The sequence below is a fragment of the Nomascus leucogenys genome, chromosome 12 (genome assembly GCF_006542625.1).
Source record: "Nomascus leucogenys isolate Asia chromosome 12, Asia_NLE_v1, whole genome shotgun sequence".
Lineage (NCBI taxonomy): Eukaryota > Metazoa > Chordata > Mammalia > Primates > Hylobatidae > Nomascus > Nomascus leucogenys.
In genome coordinates this window covers 79,735,715-79,750,879 of record NC_044392.1, presented here as the reverse complement: position 1 = coordinate 79,750,879, position 15,165 = coordinate 79,735,715, and the positions used below count along the sequence as shown (strand labels likewise).

Here is a 15,165-nt window from a genome sequence, read left to right as displayed (position 1 = left end):
AAATACTCACATGCATACGTACACACATTAGTATTTGTTAATTTGGTTTTTTTTGAGACAAGGTCTCACTCTGTTGCTCAGGCTGGAGTGCATGGTGCAATCACAGCTCACTGCAGCCTTGACCTCCCTGGGCTCAGGTGATCCTCCCACCTTAGACTCCCAAGTAGCTGGAACCACAGGCCCATGCTACTACACCCAGATCTTCCCACCTCAGCCTCCAGTAGCTGGGACCACGGGTGTGGGCCACCATGTCCAGCTAATTTTTTTGTACAGACAGGTTCTCGTCATGTTGCCCAGTCTGGTCTCGAACTTCTGGGCTCAAGTGATCTACCCACCTTGGCCTCCCAAAGTGCTAGAATTATAGGGTTGAGTCACTATACTCGGCCATGCATTAGTACTTTCATTAAAAAAAATCTGGAACTGGGCTGGGCACAGTGGCTCACGCCTGTAATGCAAGCACTCTGGGAGACCCAGGCAGGTGGATCTTCTGAGGTTAGGAGTTCAAGACCAGCCTGGCCAACATGGTGAAACCCCATTCTCTACAAAAAATACAAAAATCTGTCGGGTGCCTGTAGACTCAGCTATTTGGGAGGCTGAGGTAGGAGAATTGCTTGAACCTTGGAGGTGGAGTTTGCAATGATCAGAGATCATGCCACTGAACCCCAGCTTGGGCAACAGAGCAAGAGTCTGCCTCAAAAAAAGAAAAAGAAAAAAAATCTGGAACTGGAACTACATGCCATAAATTACAGAGAAGATGATATTACAGGATATTTTCATTTTTCAGGTCAGAATAACTTTGAATACATTTAAAATTTGTAAAAAGAAAGTGATGTTTTCGTAATCAAGAGAAACCAACATATTTTCCCTGAATCAAAGTTCCAGGTATATTGGTTAGCTATTTCTGTGTAACAAATAACCTCCAAATTTACCAGCTTAAAACAACAAGTATATTCTGTTTTTCACAGTTTCTGTGGGTCAGGAACCAAGAGTGGCTTAGTTGGGTTATTGTGGCTTGCAGTGACTCATGAACTTGAAATCAAGTGGGTGGCTAGGGTTGTAGTCATCTGAAGGTTTGACTGGGGCAGGAGAATCCACTTCCAAGGTGGCTCACTCATATGGCTGGCCATTCAGTGCTGATTGCTGGTTGGTATCCTTAGTTCCCTGCCAAATGGATCTTTCCATAGGGCTCCTTAATTAAGTGTTCTCATTACGCAACAGCTAGCCTCTTAAAAGTAAGTGCTCCAAGAGGAGGCAAGGCAGAAATTGTAATGTCTTTTATGACCTGACCTCAGAAGTCACATTTTGATATTTCTGATATTTCTGATATTTTGATATTAGTTACACAGGTCAACCCTATTTGATATGGAAGGGGCTACACTGGAATGTGAATACCAGGAAGTGAGAATCATTGAGGGCTTTCTTGGAGCCTGGCTACCACACAGTTAAGTCAAAAAGTAAAGAACAGAATATTTAATACATTCTTCCTCTCCCTTTGGCCTTGAGAAACAATATGTTCCTTGAGAAAAGAAGAATAGAAAAGTCTTTTTCTATACCAGTGAAAAGCATATAACTATTTTCTTGCACTCAGAAAAAGGTGTGAAATTGTGTTTGGAGGCTTCTATTATGCTCCAAGAGAACATGAGTGCAGTTCTTACAGACTCAGCACAAAGTGAAAATGGAAATGTGTGACCACTCTGCTTCTTCATATGATGGCAAAGAATATTTTCTCATCTCTCCATGGTATACCAGTGTAGAATGGGAGATCTGGGCTCAATATGTATCCACTATTTTTATTTATTTATCAATCTTTTATCAAATCAATGTTTTTCCTTCCAAAAGCTAAGGTGCTAAATATTGAACTAGAAACTAATACTGAGTGGTTCCCAAACTATAAACCACTCAGAAGCAACAGCAAATTGTTTGAAGCTTATGCTCATCTAATTTGTGGAGATTACTAATTGAGAAACAAGTAATAGGCCAAGCAGTACTGTAGAGTCAAAATCCCTTCTCAGAAACCTTTTGGGTCAGAAGTGTTTGGACAGGTAATACGGTTTATATACCACATATTATATAATATCCTTTTTTGAAGTTTGGGAAAAAAATAAAACATATTAGTATTTCTGCAACAATACATGAATATTCACACTAAATAGGATAAGACTATAAGCTTCATGCTGATTCAAATCAGGTTTTGCCATTAAATAAGCTTGTGACAAACTGGATTTTTTTTTTCCAGTTTTCAGAGCTCTTTAGGATTTCAGACTAAGGGACTGTGGACCTATACTACAAACTACATTTGAATCCAGTAAGATGTCATGTCATTGTTATTGTGATAAAAATAATTCAGCAGAATTCCGTCATAGAAGTTTTTTTGGCTGTTACTTCCACCAAATTGTGTGGCCTAATCTCAATATCTACAATATTTTATTTAAAAAAGCATGGGTGTTTATCATGTTCCTTTAATTTTTTTAAGGCTGTGAGCATACAACTTTACGAAGCAGCAGCAATGAACAACATTTCTGGATTATATCCAGACAGTGTCACCAGGACCGGAAGGATGATCAGTTTGATTCTGGCTCCCCTGATTACATCTTAGCTCCAAGGACATAAACATCCAGGCCTGGTAAAGCCTATGCAAGAGCATCTGGGGCTGGAGATAGCTTTCTTAGACCTGGATGTGGAAGAAAGTCTACATCTCATCCCTGGCAGCAGCCTGAAGCAGCTAAGAAAAGGGGTTTAGGAAGTCTCAGTCCATTTTCAGAAGAATAGAAACTAGTGCAAGCATGTTCTGGGGTGGGAACTGAGGGACCTCCAAGATATAAAATAGAAAATCAGGCCTGAGGGTAAGGCAACAAGACCAGTAACTAAAGTTTGATGACCTCTCTTTTGACTTGTGGATATACCATACAAGGAGCCAACCTCCCAGTCTCCAGACCAGAAGTTTAGCTGGGAGGGGAGTCTTGGTTCCATTTGTGTGCTGGAGCTAGCTCAGTCAATGACCACATGTGACCTATCATCTAGAATGCAGAAGATGATCTCAGTCTACACTTGTTGTCTCAGCATAATTATTGATAGTGCCCCATCTGCTCTCAGAAGTATCAATTTAAATGATAAAGCACATGGTTATCCATGGGGTAGGGCAATGAGGAGCCTCTTCCAAGTCAGAGAGCAGGATACTTGTTCAGTACAGCCTGAAAAGTCAATATGATGGGAGAATCTGCATCAAAGTCAGGGATGAAAGTTGAAGTGGTGGCTGGAAAGAAAGCCAAGCTGGAAGTCCTAACCGTGACATTAACAATGACTGGCACGGGACAGGAGAGTCCATCTGGTGCCACTCTCTGGCTTATAGCTCTAAACTAGAGAAGCCTCCACTTCCAAATCCTATCCGATCTTTCTCACATTATTTTTTGATAGTAAGTTCAGGTAACTGAAAATCCTCCCAAAAAGAGATTGCTCTATAAATCCAAGTCTCCACCTACACATCCCCCCACCACTGTAGCATATCAGTTCTCCTCAGAGATATCTTTCCTGACTAGCCTTTCTAAAATATCCCCATCCTCCCCTCCCCTCACCCCACCGTACACATATTCTTCCCTCCCCCATCACCAAACTTTCTGTATGCTTTAAAATAGCATCTACTATACTGGCATATTATATACTTATTTATTTATGTATTGCTGTCTCCTCCATTAGAACATAACTTACACAAGGAGGCCAGGAACTTATTTTTTAGACGGAGTTTAGCTCTTGTCACCCAGGCTGGAGTGCAGTGGCACAATCTCAGCTCACTGCAACCTCCATCTTCTGGGTTCAAGAGACTCTCCTGCCTCAGCCTCCCAAATAGCTGGGACTACAGGCGCGCACCACCACACCTGGCTAATTTTTGTATTTTTAGTAGAGATGGGGTTTTGCCATGTTGGTCAGGCTGGTCTCCAACTCCGGACCTCAGGTGATCTGCCCACCTCAGCCTCCCAAAGTGCTGGGATTACAGGCGTGAGCTACTGCGCCTGGCCCGGGGCCAGGAACTTTAATCACTGCAATCTCAGTGCTTGTAAGAGTACTTGGTTATAGTTTGTAGTAAAAAAAAAAGTATTTATTGAATAAATAATTCAATATGTCATTACACAGTAATATAAATCAATTCCATCTTCCTATGACCTAGCTGAGATGTTATTTAGAATACAGAAAGGACACAAGGGGGGTAATTTGAGAGTGCATACTTAAAGCCTTATTTGCAAGGGCCACTCCTTAAATGGGTTGAACTGAATGGAATTCATGAAGCTAGAGGAGAAAGGCTGGGGTAGTGCAGGGAATTGTGGATTTATAAACAGCCAAAGCTAGGAGGCACCAAGCCCCAAAGGTTGGGGAAACAGGAAGGAGGGAGACAAAGGAACCAAAGACAAATGCCCCCTTTCCCTAACATGTTCTAGGTGAAAAGCCTCTGTGGGTCCTCTTTCCAGAAAATAGGACCACAAGACAGGAGTGTGCTGAGGCTTTGAGGTATGCACACAAAGGGGAAAGGAGCCTGCCAATTAGAGCAGCAGGGCATCACCTTCTGCATCTAACACTGCTTCAAAAACTCTCTGCCCCACTGTTTTTCTATGATACCTGCTATGCTGCCATGCAGTCAAATAGATGGGAACCTGGGCCATCCTCTCAGGGACAGTGCCCTCAGATTACCTATGCTTGACACAGAAATTGGGTGCTGGGTTACTTGATGTCCTGTGTCATTTAAAGGAAACACTGAGAGCCAGGCTGTGGCAAAATCTTAAGAGAATTTTTATTATTTTACATAGTTTTAGAAAATAAAATCAACTATATAAAGAAGTCAATGAAAAATAATCAATATAAGGCTTATATTCTGGTCTTACAGGTTCCTTTGAAGACAAGAGAATGAGACAGAGGTTCAGACAACTATAATTCAGGCCTGCTATGACCTTTGGCCAGGAATTACCTAGGGGTTCTGGCATCTGGAGAAATCCAAATGAAGGCATCTTTATAGATGTTGTTTTTGTTAGTCTGTACCTTTGCCCTAAGGGAACTGTTCCTGACCCAGCTTCATGTACTATAATGGGATGCAAGACATAAAAGATGCCTGCTCCATCATTTTACCACCCCTACCTCCCACTCCCAGAACTACCATTTGGTTCAGGAGTGGCCACATAACCCTAGCAGGGCCAGTCTTTTCCTGGATTCCTATAGACCAAGGAAAGTAGTTCTTCCTTTGAGGGACACCGTAGGCTGCTAAACTGGATCTCAATCCATCCTACTGGGGCTGAGAAATACACACACACATATGTGTGTGTGTGTGTGTGTGTGTGTGTGTGTATTCCTCTATCCACTAGGCCTTTCTACAGTGACTTAAAACTGAACTATCATATTTGCCACAACGGGCTACTCCTTCTGTATTCCCAAGGTAGAAATCAACAAATCAACAGTAAAATCTATCATAGATTTCCTTCTAGATATGAAGATCTATGAGGTTGCCAGGGACAGAAAGGAGAGAGGAGGCTGCCCCCACGTTTCCTTCTTCCAAAACTTCTACACACATTCCATAGCTAACCACTTATTCCACATGTCTTGGCTACTCCCACGATTCAAGTCATTACCATCTCTCACCTTGACTACTTCAACAGCCTCTTAACTAGTCTCTTTGCTTCTCCTCTTGCTCCCCTACAATCTATATTGTAGAATATAGAATTTCCAGACCCGTCTGTTTATAATGTAAAGCAGATCCTTTCATTCTCCTGCTTAAAATCCCACAAAGGCTTTCCACTGCACCAAGTCCAAATGCCTTACAGTTGCTCCCAAGGTCCCATTTAATCCCGTGCTGGCTCACATCTCTAATTCCTCCTTGTTCATTCACTTGAGCCACACTGGTCTTCTGTCTGTTCTTTGAATGTGTCAGACTCACTCCTTCCTGAGGGCCTTGTCTGCTCATTCTAACAAGTTTTATTTGCCCCCAGACTGTCTCACAGCTAGCTCTTTCCTGCACATCAGGTCTCGTCTAAACATTACCCACTCAGAGGGGAGACAGTTCTTCTCCAAATATGTGGTCTCTCTCCACCACACTGTCTTGTTTTACCATCTTCATAGCAATCGCCACTACCTCCAATTAACTTATTCATTTATGTGTATATGTGATTGTATGTAGTCTGCCCCTCTTCCTGGCATGCAAGCTCCATGAGAGAAAAGGATTTCATCTTGCTCACTGCTACAATCCCACTGCCCGATGTTTTGCACATCATGGGTACTCAGTAAATTACTTGCTGAACAGACAAATGACTATCATTATAATTTCTAGAAGTCTAGTCCATGCTGGATGGTGATGGGGAAGATGCTGGCTCTTAACCTCATGACATCTCAGGGTTTTAAGAGACATACTATTCCAACTTTCTCACTTTGCAGATGAGGAATCTGGACTTTCCTAAAGTGACAGCACCAGGAACTGAACCCAGGTCTTCCATGTGTTCTGAAATATGCTGCTGACTCACCTCCTTCTCTAGACCTTGCTTGGATCTCTGTACCTCACTCCTGAGGAGCCGCCTTCCCCAACATATAAGGAGCTGAACCACGAAGTTTACTCCTTGCCTCCTGCTACTCTTATGTATAGCCAACTACCCATCCTGATCCATTTCCTTTTTCTTCCTTGATTTTTCAAATCACCCACTCTCAAACCCATAGAGTTTGTTGTCTCTTTCCCTGCCTCTACAGGAACTAAGCTCCCTGCCTCCTCCTCTCTCTTTGCCCTCTGTGCCCTGTTTTGCACTGTAGGCTTGGGTTAACAAACCCACCTACCACTGTTACCAGTGACCACCCCCCACCCACCCCTACACATTCCCTAAGCCTTTTAGGGGAAAAATCAGAATAAGAACACAACAGGACCTCAGAAATGTTCAGACTTTTCTGTTGAACTTTAGGCCTGAAGGCCCTTATGGCAAGTTCTGCTGTCCTGCTATTGCTCCTACCTGGCAGTCAACTGGGTTATATGTTCTTAGAAAGGATGTTTTTGTTTTGTTTTGTTTTGTTTTCTCTCTCTCTTTCTTTCTTCTCTGTCTCTTTCTCTCTTCTTTCTTTCTTTGTAGTTCAATGTATATATCCTGCAAAATTTACCTGTCTTCAATATAATCCGGTCTCTTTCACACTACTGGCCAAAGAAGTAAGACTCTTTCTTATTCTCTATCGTACAGAAAAAGACATATTTTAATGAAACAGTGAAACAACCTTTCCATCTCAGCTTCCTAATTCCTGTAGAACAGGGCCATGTCCCATAGTACGCTGTATGCCCGCAGGGCCTCCCAACGCTCCCTATATGAACTTGACTGATGTATAATCAAATGTATGGTGGCAAGAGGGACAAGAAAAGTAGGATGCTGAAGAGTGAAAAAACAGAGAAATGGATTTTGTTCAGGCTTCTAGTGTCTGATAGTATATGAAACACTGAGTTAAATACTAACAGTATATGACAACTTGTAACTTTCAAAGTATGTTCCAGAATTACATCACTGTTAAAAACCACAAACATATCTGGCTTTAGATTTGTGAAAACTAAATAGGAGTTTATAGTGATTTAGATGGAAATAATTCCACCAAAGAATCCAGATGGCATCATAAACCACAACAGAGGAGATCAAGTGGTTGATGAAGTCATTCTTTGCTGTTACCACACACTGAAAGATACAATACATTTATTATTTAGTGAATGCCACACGACTGAAAAGTCTTGGAAACAAGACAAAGTTAAAATGGTAAAATTTCATTCGACCAAAAATGGTTTCAGCTTTCTTTCATAACTATTTATATTTTTAAATGTATGTTGGATGGTTCAACTAATCATTATGAAATCAAGACGACCATAATTTACCACAAAATTTTTTTATATGTCCTTCAAGTACTTGGTAGATGCTTACTTTATGGTGCTGATGAAATGCCATGAAGTGTCATATGAGTGAGGGTGCTGTGGGCCCCTGATATAGTTTGGTTGTGTCCCCACCCAAGTCTCATCTTGAATTGCAGTTCCCATAACCCCCATGGGAGGGACCAGGTGGAGACAATTGAATCATGGGGGCAGTTCCCCTGTGATAGTGAGTTAGTTCTCATAAGTTCTGATGGTTTTATAAGGGGCTTCCCCCTTTGCTGGGCACTCATTTGCTCTCCTGTCACCCTGTGAAGAGGTGCCTTCCTCCATGATTGTAAGTTTCTTGAGGCCTCCCCAGCCATGTGGAACTGTGAGTCAATTAAACCTCTTTTTTTTTTTTTTTTTTTTTTGAGATGGAGTCTCACTCTGTCGCCCAGGTTGGGGTGCAGTGGTGCGATCTCAGCTCAGCCTCTCGAGTAGTTGGGATTACAGGCATGCACCACCATACCCGGCTAATTTTTGTATTTTTAGTAGAGACGGGGTTTCACCATATTGGCCAGGATGGTCTCAAACTCCTGATTTCAGGTGATCCACCTGCCTCAACCTCCCAAAGTGCTGGGATTATAGGTGTGAGCCACCACGCCAGGCCCAAGCCTCTTTTCTTTATAAGTTACCCAGTCTCAGGCAGTTCTTTATAGCAGCATGAGAACAGACTAATACAGTCCCACGATGGGTCCTGCTGATAACCAGTTACTTTGCGTGAATCAAGCTCTCTGGACCTCAGTGTCCCACTGTGAAGCAAGGAGGGCTGGCTGAGATCAGGGATCCTTAACTAGCCACCATGATCCCACACCTGGCTCAAGACTGGCTTGTCAAAGAGAAACGAGGCTGCACTCCAGCTCTGCCCCAGGGCCTGAAACTACTCCTCACTTTACCTCCAGAAGCCTCTCCTTGCCTGGTGGTCTGAGACTTCAGGGAAAAACAAAGTAGTTTGTTTCTGAAAAAATTATGAGATTCCGGCTCAAAAGATTTTTTAAAGCCTCTTATAAATGCACATTTATTCTCTCTCAGCCTTTACTGACTCCTTCTTTTGACAATACAACAATTTTCCTTTGGGTAACTCATTCCTCTCGTATTCTCAGCCAGATGGTTTGGTGGTATTTGCCGCCTGTCCCCTTCACCCCTAACCCTGCCTCTAAGAGTAGGCCTGGAATGGCTAAAGCAACATGGAAGAATCATTCCTGGCTACAATGACTAGCTGAAAGATGGGAGTATTACCCCACTGGAGTACCATGAGGCAGGAGATGTTTGCTGGGGCTCTCTCTCCCATATGCTGTAAGAGATCCTCTTCTTCCTCATGAAGAGGAAGAGACATGAGGCCAGCAGGTGCTACAGGTTTTTGTTACCCTAATGAGAGAGCTTGGAGCTGCTGGAGGCAGCACTGTGGGGAGCCCAGTGGAGCTGCCACTGCAGAAGACAGAGCAGAGAGACAACAACTCTTGCTATAGTGATATCCCTGGGCAACCGGACCAAGTCTTGCCAGAAATAAGACTGAATTTTTCCTGTTTTGTAAGTTGACAAATTCCCTTTATTGTTCAAGCCAATTTTAAGTGGAGGTTTATGTCACTTGAAGTTGAAGCACCCTTCCTCTGTCCTTAAAATGGTATGAAAATTGCATTCCTTTTCTTAAAATAAAATATATATATTAAAATCACGTATGAAACAATTGTTTACGACATTGAATTTCAGAGCTGTACTCTGTAAGCATGGAGTCATTTACTTGTTCCTTCATTAAACTTTCAACAAGCGCCTGCCAGGTGACAGGAACTGGGCTAGGGACACAAAGGTGAATAAGACATTCACAAGGAACTCACTGCAGTCTATCAGGACAGCACAGGAAAACTGATAATTGCAATCAAAGGGGTAACCATAATATGAAACAATTATTAAATATAATGTTAGCACCAAGTAAGAAGTAATAAACTGGACCAGGTGCGGTGGTTCACGCCTGTAATCCCAGCACTTTGGGAGGCCAAGATACGTGGATCACCTGAAGGTCAAGAGTTTGAAACCAGCTTGGCCAACATGGTGAAACCCTGTTTCTACTAAAAATACAAAAAATTGGTCAGGTGTGGTGGCTTATGCCTGTAATGCCTGTAATCCCAGCACTTTGGGAGGCTGAGGTGTTTGGATCACCTGAGGTCAGGAGTTCGAGACCATCTTGGCCAACATAGTAAAACCTCATCTCTACTAAAAATACAAAAATTAGCTGGGCATGGTGGCACGTGCCTGTAGTCCCAGCTACTTGGGAGGCTGAGGCAGGAGAATTGCTTAAACTCAGGAGGAGGAAGTTACGGTGAGCCAAGATCATGACACTGCACTCTAGCCTGGTGACAGAGTGAGACTCCATCTCAAAAACAACAACGAACAAACAAACAAAACCTCAAAAAACAAATTAGCCAGGTGTGGTCATGGGCACTTGTAATCCCAGCTACCTGGGAGGCTGAGACAAAATAATTGTTTGAACCTGAGAGGTGGAGGTTGCAGTGAGCCAAGACTGCACCACTGTACTCCAGCCTGGGCAATAAGAACAAAACTTCACCTAAAAAAAAAAGTGATAAACTGTAAGTTTTTTGTTTTTGTTTTTTTTGAGACAGGGTCTCCCTCTCTTGCCCAGGCTGGAGAGCAGTGGCATGATCATGACTCACTGCATCCTTGACCTCCTGGGCTCAAGCGATTCTCCCACCTTGGCCTTCTGGGTAGCCAGGACTACAGGCATGCCCCATCACATCTTGCTGATTTAAAAAAAACTATTTCTAAAGACAAGGTCTTCCTATGTTGCCCAGGCTGGTCTGGAATTCCTAGGTTCAAATGATCTTCCCACCTCGGCCTCCCAAATTGTTGGGATTACAGGCGTGAGCCACCACGCTCAGCCAATACATTATTCTTTGATAAGGTAAATCAGGCTTCATGAAGAGATTCCTGATCTAACTTGTACAGGATATAACATTTTCTAAGTATAGCAGTGGGGGTGTGGTTGGTGAAAGGTCTTCCTGCCAGAGGAAGCAGCGTGTTCAGAGCTGAGAGGCATGAAATAGCATGGAATATCTGGGGAACTGTATTTTGGTACATAAGAAGCAACATAGAGAACAACAGAAAATGGAGTTGGAGCAGAATAATGGGAGCAGAAATGCATTCAAGAAATACAAGTCTAGCAATTATGAAGAGAATGGACAGAAGGGGAGAGGGCATGACCAGAGAAGGGCAGTCACTGGGGAGATCACTGAAATACATCAGGAGAATGATGCTGAAGGCCTGACGGCCAGCGGCAGCACTAAGGTAGAGGAATGGAGACGACAAGCAGTGAGAAGGGAGATTTAGGACGCTAGAGAGTTTGGGATAACTCTCAGGTTTTTATCTAGGGTGAATGGTACTGTCATGACTTAGGGAGAGAATAGCAAGAGGGGAAACAGGCTGAGAGCACATCATGATTCACTGTGGTCTTGTTTGGAGCATAAATTTGAGTTGGTAAAATACTCTATAAGTATAAAATATATCAATATTAGAAAACATACACAGGTATTTTAGGTTGAAATGGGATAGACAGGAGTTTGTACTATAACTGAAGCAATGGGTAGACCTAGCAGGCAAGTGGACAGAGGAAGACAACTGGGAATCTAGAAAGATAGTATTCAGGAATCTGGATGCTGGACTGATGCCGACAGGCCCTGGAGAAGCACGGCCTGGAGCAGAAGCCTCACTTGACATTGACAAGTCAGACTTGAAAGCCAGGTGTGAGATCTCTGCCGGGTGCAGTGACTCACGCCTGTAATCTCAACACTTTGGGAGGCCGAGGCGGGCAGATCACTTGAGCTCAGGAGTTCAAGACCAGGCTGGGCAAGATGGCAAAACCCTGTCTCTACAAAAAATACAAAATTAGCCAGGTGTGGTGGCTCGCGCCTGTGGTCCCAACTACTGGGGAGGCTGAGGTGGGTGGATCGCTTAAGCCTGGGAGGCAGAGGTTGTAGTGAGCCAAGAGTGAACCACTGCACTCCAGCCTGGGTGACGGAGTGAGACCCTGTCTCAAAATAAATAAATAAATAAGATTCCTAAACTCAGCCAGGCCTCCTTATTTCCCAGTAGAAGACTAAGGCCCAGAGGGGTTGATTCACACAAGGTGACAGAGCTGGTTATCAGCAGGACCCACAGCTCCCTTACTCATATGTTGCTTCATGACACTTCATAAGCACCATAAAGTGAGCATCTACCAGGCACCTGAAGGACAAGGGAGTGTCCCTCAGCACCCATTTTTTCCCCTTTACTTCCTTGCCATGCTCACCTGCTTGGTCAAACCTCACTAAAACTGTAAGTACATCTCTAGTCACAGCCTGGCCACATGCAGAGCTTAGAATTATGCTGTCCATGGTGTGACTGCAACTACCAGAATTATTTCCTTGGGCCTAAAGGCTGGAAGGATCTAACAGCCTCCATTTGTGCAAAAGGAAGGACATAGGGAATTCCAAAACAGGCCACGTCCTGATTTTATAACAGCACAAAATAAATTGTATGTTTGTACTCAATGGTATAGATTTTTTTAAATTGTGCTATTTATGTTTCTAAATCCAAACATTGGTGATTAGAATGCCATAAATTTGCTTTAAAATGGAGAAACAACAGTACTATATTATAAAATGTTACTGCCCTTCATGTCGTAAGAATCCCATACAGTACAAATGTAACTGGCACTGGGAAATTGGTTAAATTACCACAAGGTTGAAATAAGTGCACTATGTTATTCACAGTTATTTTAGTTTCATCTATTCAGATCATGATTTGAAGAAAGTTTAACCTGACTGGCTTTAGGTCTAGAGATAGAGGAAGGAATAATTGAGATTTGGGGACGAATTTAAGAGATTAAGCTGTTTAAAATACTTTAAAAGCATGTATACATCTACCTGATATACTATTTCAAAAATAAGAATTTATTCACTGAAATGGCCACATCGGAATCTCTATTCGCAGTAAATTACGAATATTTTCTTATTCAAATATTTCACTCATTTAAACTGGCCTTCTTTCAAATTAGAGATTTTTTTACCTTTACCTATAATTCAGTAAGTTAAGGTCCATATGAATGAGGAAAAGTGCACATATACATTATACACACTCAAAACCATAACTATGTTAAACCACCAGTTGTAATATACATTACAGTTGACAAACTGAAACAAAACCCCACAGCTGAAACTATACAGTTACAAACATTTCCTTCAGAACTGATTGGGAGGCCAAGGCAGAAGGAGACTAGCATAGGCAACACAGCAAGACCCCATCTTTACAAAAACAAAAATTAAAAAATTAGCTGGGTGTGATGGGCCTTACCTGTAGTCCCAGTTACTTGGGAGGCTGAGGCAGATGTACCGCTTGAGCCCAGGAATTCAAAGATGCAGTGAGCCATGGTTGCGCCCACTGCACCCCAGCCTGGGCAGACAGTGAGACCCTGCCTCTTTAAAAAAAAAAAAAAGAAAAAAAAAGAAAAGAAAAAAAAGAAAGGGAAAAAAGAACTGCTTAGGAACTGTGGAAAGTAACAACAAATACACTCAATGTAGACACCTCAGCGAGCTGTACAGTCTCAATCCACTGTGTGAAGTCAGCACCCCACCTTGTGGAAAACAGTAGGTGGTGTTCAGTGGAAGAATGTCATGTCAATTTTAGAAGAGCTGGTTGATAAATCCTGCAACCACCAAACTGCCACTGATTCTTATATAAACAGAAAATGCAAAACCAAAAAAAGAATGCAAACCAAAAGAATCCTTATTTATTAAACTAGCAGCAAAACTTTTGTACTTCCAAAATAAAAGGATATGAGTCTCAAAATATTGGTGCTTACGGTATGTGTTTGGATTATTTCTGTAGAAAATATTTATTTAGATATTTATAAAAAAATAAATATTTCATATCAGTAGGTTTTTACTCCCACTGGGGCTTGTATCCCTTCTTAGTTTTGTTTCTAAAAAATAGCTGTTTTCTAATTGTAACTTTAGAAAATACAGAAAAATATTCAAAGACAAAACCAAAAATCAACCAATATCTCCCTATTCTTGAAGAAGCCCCCACCCCACCTAACACTCCAGCTCACAGAGATCTCTCCCTCCTCTGCATTCAAAGCACTCATTGTCCTTTGCTCATCTTTGATTTAAAAACACACACACACACACACACACACACACACACGGTTTTAAAGTTCTGGTCTCAGTTTGGTCAAACTCTTCGGGTTATTTATCATTCTCGTTACTTTCTTGGCACCATGTCTTCTGGAGTTTTCTCTGTCACTTTGCTCTGTTCCCAACTGTTTGTTCTCTAGGACCACCTATGAAGTCTTCACACTGGAATTCCCTTCACTGCTGTCCTGAGAATTCCCTTCCCTTCTCTCCTGGACTGAGGCCCAGATCCCTGGAACTGAGTCTCCCTTTTGGGTGCCCCTTGTTTTGGTGGAGCACACCCTCTGTGGGAGGGTACATGAGGAATCCATTTGAGACACTGCTCCACTGTACTTCTGAAAGCCATTTGGACCTCAAATGTGACTCCTTTTCCTGTTCTTTCTGGAAGTTTTTGGTATCTTCTCTTCATCGTTAGTTCTGAAACTGTCGATGACATATTTTGTGACTACAGTTTCACTGGACTCAGGATAGTCCTTTTATTTTAAAAGTCAGGTCCTTCTGTTTCGGAAATTTCCCTGGGTCATAATTTTGTTTCATTTTGAACTTTTCCCATTTCCTTGTTCTTTCTGGATAATGGACCTCCAACATCCAGTTTGGTTGTCTAATTTTCTTGCCTTTCTCTATTGTTTTTTACGTTTTCCTTATGCTTTTAATCTTTTTCGTGAGTTCTTCAATGTGATCTTCTAATCTTTCATTGAACTTTTATTGCTGCAATCAAAATTTTAATAGCCAAGGGTTTTTTATTGTTCTTAGTTTTTTAAAAAATAGGTCTCATTCTTGTTTTAAGGAAACAACGTACTCTCATTTCTTCGAACATAATTGTTTTCGTTTAAACTCTCCACTGCCACGGAAATGCCCTTTTCTCTAGTTCCTTTCGTTGTTAGTTTTCTCTTTAGAGGCTTTCCTCAAATGTGATAGTCTGTGGATGTTGATTCAACCACTGACTCTCAAGGGCGATGGGAGGGGAGGCCCCCCATACACACGTTATGAGGTCTGGAGACACTTTGGGTTGCCATAACTGGTGGTGGAGCACTCTTGGCATCTGGTGGATAAAGGCCAGGGATGCTGCTAACATCCTGTAACACA

The 15,165-nt window shown here is 42.3% G+C and overlaps 1 protein-coding gene across 1 annotated transcript in view; it reads right to left on the bottom strand.

Annotated features, from left to right (window-relative positions):
• The window catches only part of ALG14 (ALG14 UDP-N-acetylglucosaminyltransferase subunit), a 94,256-nt gene that overhangs the window by 46,199 nt on the left and 32,892 nt on the right, over positions 1-15,165 (bottom strand). The window lies entirely within an intron of this gene.